At 44.5% G+C, this 6,574-nt stretch overlaps 1 long non-coding RNA gene across 1 annotated transcript in view; it reads left to right on the top strand.

Moving 5' to 3' along the window:
* Positions 1-2,027, top strand: part of LOC119847518 — a 28,787-nt gene extending 26,760 nt beyond the window's left edge. The window contains exon 3 of the long non-coding RNA XR_005290104.2: positions 1,554-2,027. This is a non-coding gene — a long non-coding RNA (uncharacterized LOC119847518). The remainder of the gene's footprint in view (positions 1-1,553) is intronic.
* Positions 2,028-6,574: the final 4,547 nt, after the last annotated feature.

Genomic DNA, 6,574 nt, shown 5'->3' on the forward strand with positions numbered 1-6,574 from the left:
ATTCGCACAAGCTAATCTAGGTTATTAAATTTCTTTTGGAACTGACTAAATCTGGAGCGTGCGCTTCCTGCAGAGCTGGCACAGGCCTTTCTCTGATGGGTGACTAGGTGAACTCTTATGATGTTAATGTTTCTTGTTCAGCCAGTAAAAGGTCCTCTTACAGGAGGTGGCAGATGGTAGAGATCCTGGTGCCAAGCACTGAGCTGCTCGTCTCTACAACGTATTCTCAATACAGAATACTTGGCCCAGGAGTCTGTCTTCTTTTATTCTCTTTATTCAATCCTGCACTGAAATCAGTGCAGTACTCTGCAGCTTTAGATAGAAACCCCAATAAGCTTCTTTTCCCTGGCAAATCCAGCTCCCAGCATTACATTTACTTAGTAGCCTAACCTAAAAATGATGGTGGAGGTTAAATACACCTAAAAGGATGTCACTCTTTCAACAATTTATCAAGAAGAAAGCGAAGCTCTTGCATACATGACCAGATGGAATTCAGACACAAGTCTTTCCAAGGAATGGCATGTGCCTTGTAAATACATGCATAAAAGGTTTCCAAATGCACCCCTTTGCTCCTCAATCTGTGAGCTTGTCATAGGAAGCTCCTCAGGGATGTTCACACCAAGCATCCTGATTCAGTCAAGGCAGCATTGCTTTCCTAAGGCCTCAGAATGACTCTGTATCTGGGACCCTTAGCAATTAAGTCTGGGTATTTGGAACTTTACTGGTGCTAATCCAAGGTGTCAACCTGGAAACTCACTATGCCCCAGGGTAAAATTCACCAGGGCAGAGAACCAGCACAAAGGCCAAGCACCACTTAAAGTGGAACTAAAGTGGTGCATGGGCCTCATGCAGACCCGCTGCCCGGGGTGAATTTCACCTTACAGACTGCTGACTTTATACAGGCTGGAGGAGAGTGTAGAGCAGGAAAGGTGCATCTTCACCAGGTCCCCTGCAGGTCCAAACTGTTCCTCAACGGAGTATCAATGTTGGGAACGAGGGATTTTAACCTTTTCTTAGAGCAACAGGAAGATAAAAGATTTTCCCAGGTCAGAGGGGAGGGACTGGTTGCAGGGAGGGGCAAGAGCATATTAGCATGGGTCATGCTGACATTGAAGATAGGGTAAAGAAAGGACCTAAGGCTCTCCTAGGAGCTAAAATCCCATGAGCCTTTGTAGTTGAGTTAATTGTAGAAGTGGAATTTTTCTGAGTGGTCACTTTTAGCATATTTCTAAAATGGCTGTAATAGATATTTCAGTAAGTACACAATGTGTGCAAGAGTGAACACACAAAAATCATCCAACTAAGGGAACAAACAATAACGGGCAGGTGTTGAGACATTTGGAAAGTTGCTGGGGAACTGAGAAACTAGGAAATAACTTAAGATAAAAAGAAGTATGTACCAAAAGGAGGAAATTGATAAGGTTTGGAATGATAAAAAATAAGAGCGGGGGGGGGGGGGTTGGGTGCCTCAGGTGCTTTGGTGATTATCAGGTATTTTCCCACAGATCTGCTGAGCTACAAACTGCATTTTTTTTTTTTTTTTTTTTTTTTAGCTTTGTGCTTCAGGCTTAACAAGCATCTCAACTTCCTTGTGATCTTCCAAGATCAGTCCCTTGTGCTATGCTGCCTTCCCCAGCCATGTTGATCCAGGCAGTGCATTTTAAATGGAAGAGGCCTCATTCTGCCACACGCCTTGCATTGAGCCAGAGCTACATCAAAGATGCCATCCCAGTAAAGACATCTAGGAAAAACTGGCTGCTGGAAGCAGTTTTCCACCCTCTGAGTAATAAAATGCACCTTTCCTGAAAAATCAGATTCTCTAGGGAGGGAGAAGGGCCAGGTGCTTCTCTGAAGCTGGTGTGCATACCTTATATCTGCATGTGCATTTGTGCCAAGCTCTAAGGGAGAGGCCAGATAGCAGAGCAAAGGCTGGGACACAAAAAAACCCTTTTCAGCCATTCCTCCTGAGGGGGGAAAGGAACAGAGAATGAGAGGGGGCTCGGAGCAAAAGAGCCCTTCTTCCTGGGGTGTTACGCTGAATGAGCAGTCACAGAGAAAGGAGAGGGAACCACACTACTTTTCACAAGCACTTGCTCCCTCCTGCACTGGAGACAGATTTTTGTATGAGCTGGCATCAGCTGATGTAGCCCATGGATGATGGTACAGCACCATCCAGTCTTTGCCTGCATTGCACACAGTAGTGGTGATGACCAATTTCATTCAGAACTCATTATTCCAACAGAATCTTATTCTGGACTGGCAGGGCCAGACTCGCTTGCCATGGGTATTCCCTGCACTCTAGCAACTCTTGTCCTATGCACTACCTAATCAACTCCAGGGACACATTAGAGAGGAAGCATAATCCAGTGGCTTGGGTGCTGCCTTAGGCTGTGCCTCAGATTTGCCTGGGTGATCGTGGGCAAGTCACATAGCCTCTCTGTACCTCAGTTCACTATCCATAAAAGGTGTTTGGGAGGATAAATACATCAAAGACTGTGAGGCACTGAGCTATTATACAGTGATGGGGTCCAAATACATTCCTAAAATAAGTAGATTAGAAAACCTCTTACTAAATAGTGTGTACGCATGGATTCGCTCTACGCCCATTCCATATCCCCCCCCCAACAATATCTGAACAGAAAAGAAGCTGCAGCAGGAGGCACTTAATAGAGTGAAGGTTTTATGGTGATTACCACTTGCAATAAAGCAGTGAAGTTAAGGATTATATTCTTTGTATTGCAGTGATGCCTCAGAGTCCCACTCATGACCTAGGATGCCCTTGGGCTAGATGTTGGATAGAGCATTAAGAGACTGTCCCTGGTTCAAAAGACTGTACAGTCTAAGTACTCTCCTCCCTGCCATGTCCCCTGGGGGCACTCCCTACTGCTGATCCATAATTGATCAGTAATGATTTGTTGATAACCGGTAGTTGATAAAATGTTAACTGTGATTATAGGTTTGGGTTGGCAGGGGAAGAGTCTTCTAGACTGCATTAATTTAATAACAAACCTTGGCTAAATCAGCTTTGATTGGGTTTATTGATTAAGTCAGTAAAAACAGCACATACACAGAGCGGCATACAATTAACAGCTGGAGCAGATCTTTCCTGGAGTTTTCTGACAGCCTATGTCCAGGCTGCAGATGATCTTAGGGTAATTATAAGCTAAGATCTCGAGGACTAATGTGAGTACCTCTATGGGAGCAGTAACTCGCACCCCTCGCTTATAGTGCAGACATTCACCAGGAGAAAAGCATGCTGGGAAGGGAGCTCTTCTTATCCATTTGGATAGTGAGCTCTCTGAGGCACTGAGCTGTCTTTCTTACTACCTATGAATGCAGCATCCACTGAAAGTGGGTCCTCTGGGCACTCCTGCAATATAAACAAATACACCATGGGCAACCTTCTCCTATGTTCCCCACTAACCCTTGAACCAGAGATTCCTCCTGTAGGGTTAAGAGCATTGGCAAAGGAGCCACATAGGTACTTCTCGCCTACCAACTGGGCTAAGACCGACCCAGCATAATTATTTCGGCTTGGAGGATTTTGCACATAGAAGATAGCAATGAGAAGTTTCAGGCAAAGTAATTGTTACTGAAAATTATTAGCACACAGGAGCAGTCAAATCATAAAACAATGGGGGCCTATAACTCTCCTAGTGAGTGGGGAAAATGGAGCCAGCAGACTGCATTGAGTGCTGCTTTGCAGTGATTATGCAGGAGATGCACCTCAGCAAATAAGTTATTTGTTTGAATCACAAGTCACCTAGTCTTTGGGGTAGCCGGATCAGGCTATTTAATCCCTTTGACCTGCATGGGCTGGGTCAGGTTGCAGTATGTAGTCATTTACAGGTGCCAATTACAACCCTTCTGATCTGGCAGCATTTCACAGCTGCTTTGCACTGGAGTGAATGACTGCATAAGGTGCAGGCCCTGATATGTAACTCTCTTCTGCTAAAATTAAAATCTTATTGAACTTGATTCTTGTTTATACTGAGGCCACTTTGCACAGATCTATCCATGTAATGGGGCCTTCTGGTGGGTAGTAATATATAGTTTATTCCCACTTTAAAGCCCCTTTATGTCTCCAGAGCAATGTAAATGGGTATCAGGCCAATTGTCTCTGTTTACTGAGGAGAAACTGGCATGGTTTGGTCAGACTCCACCGACCACCTAAGAGTGTTTTCTCTCTCTTAGTTTCTTATCCCCCATTTGTTTATTAAAAGCCACAAAACTGGCATCTAGCAGCAATTGCCCAACTCCCAGCAGTGATGAGGCACTTCACACAGGACTTCTTGAGTCTCTGGACCCACTTTAGATCATCTAACATTTTTCTCCTGAAGCACAGTCAGCCCTTCCATTTTGCCAGGAAAATATTTGCACACTTAACAGGGACTCAAGCTGAATATTATCCAAGCTGCAGAAAAGCCATTTCAGGCCTTTGAGTTGTAGATAAACACTTTAGCCAGAAGCAGCTCAGCTTTTCAAACAGTTTGGGGACTCTTTGATTTGTCTGCAGTTGATGAGGGTTCTTAAAAGCTGGACAGTTTAGCTCTGCCCTTAATGTCTGCTCAGTGACTGTGCTAAACATAACAACTTTTTGCCTTGTCCGTCTCTCTAGGTGTTGTATAAGTTTCTGTCTTTGTATGTAATAAAATCTGAGGCTCTGATTTTGTTTTAGAAGCATTCTTCAGGCTTGCAAAAAGATTATTTCTCACAGGGGTATTCTACTTGTGAGTGGAGAAGGTCAAGGTTTGGGGCTCTGGGGTTTTCAAGAGAATTTAAGATTTCCTTAGTTCCTTTGAAAATCCTAGTCATAGAGACTGACTTTTCTCCCTACCTATTATCTGGCTGTTTAGTTTTAGCATTCCTGTCTATGCTTTGGTGCTCCAATAGTACATCTCTTCTGCTAGCCTACGAGTGATAAATACAGTAGGGTGGTTGGGGTATCACAGGGCTTACACTGCACTAATACAGTTTTGTTCTCTCTAGGCTCAATTTTACATCTGCAACTTGTGCAATCCTCTACATGGGTGGAAACAGAGTGAGAAGCGCTCATTCTGGTGAGAGGAGCCTGCTTTGCACAAGTGCAGGACAATTGAGAGTCTGATGCTCTGTCCATGGTGCTGAAGGAGTTGATGTCCACATGAACCCCCTGCACGGGCATTAATTGGGTACTAAGTGTCTCAACTGTGCATTTCCAGGTTACCCATTTATCTGTTTCAGGTGCCTGAACAGTGCATGTGAGGCTTGAAGAGACCTATGGATGGATACAGAGATTGGAATAAATTGATAAAGATGACAGAAACAGCTCACTGAAACAAGAACAGCAAGAGAAGATGAGACAGAGGCTGGCCAGGTACTGGAGTGAGACTTGGGATACCTTTAAATTCCAGCCTCTGCCACTAACTCCTTACTTGACCCTGGGAAAGTTGGTTGTTTTTCCAGAAGCACTGAACACCCACAACTCCAGTTCATCAGGCACTTCTGGCTCTCAGCATCTGAGGGAAATCCAGCCCTGGCTATCTGCACCTTCCTTTGCCATTTTTAAAGCAGGGACAATAATGTCACTTTGTCTTGTCTAGTTAGACTGAGATCTTGGCGGCAGCAGGGGCTATATTGCTCCATGGCTGTGCGATGTCAGGGCCAGGATCTCATCTGTGCAGATAAAGCACTGCCGCAATACAGATAAATGGGGAAGGAAAGAATCTGTGTGGCATCAGCAATACACTCCCTCCCCCTTAGTATTCAGAGATAAGGCCTGAGAGCCCAATTCACCACCACTGACCCCAGTGCAGAGTGGCTGTAAAACAACCCTGATGATGTGACGGCACGCTGCACTGGTATGAGCATCTGCACAAAGGGCAGGGCATGGAGTAGGTCTAAAGTTAAAGGCCTTTATATCCCTGTTCAGGCACCTATGCCTAAGTCTTCAAAAGTGACTAATGAATTTGACTGCCTCCATTTGAGTCCCAACTCCAAAGGGGCCCAGTTTTTCAGATTATCAGCTCTTTCTGAAAGCCTCAGCTCCTCTCAAGTGACTAATGTTGAGCACCCAAAAATCACTAGTCATTTTTTGAAAACATAGGCCTAAATATAAGTTGCCTAATTTTTTTCCAGGGTGCCTACATACCTGCCAATCCCACTGCAGTTATCAAGAGTGGTAGAGCAGGCAATAGTGCCATAGGTGTCTAAATATAGAGTTAGGTGCCTGGCTTTAGGCCTCTGAGCATGTTGGCCTTGGGGACTAGATACAGCCAAGAATGACGAGTAAGCTCTGTTCTGTTTGCCACACTTTCCCAAGTAGCATTAGTTTTATGGTAACCAGGATTAGTTTTATAGTAACCAGGCCAACTCTTCCAAGAATGGAGCAGGGGATGATGAGTGTGGGTGGAGAGAACTGTACTCCAACTAGTACCGGAATAAACAAAAAATCAAATTGAGAAAATAACCTCGCTCCCGAAGGCTTCCAAGAGTTAAATGAAAAGGGAAAAGGAATAGCAATAGAGCTGTGTGAATAGTGGAGTTTTTTGATTTGCTGGCAATTCAGGGGAAAAAAAGTTTCAGGCTGACCCAG

Source organism: Dermochelys coriacea, chromosome 23, assembly GCF_009764565.3.
Source record: "Dermochelys coriacea isolate rDerCor1 chromosome 23, rDerCor1.pri.v4, whole genome shotgun sequence".
Lineage (NCBI taxonomy): Eukaryota > Metazoa > Chordata > Testudines > Dermochelyidae > Dermochelys > Dermochelys coriacea.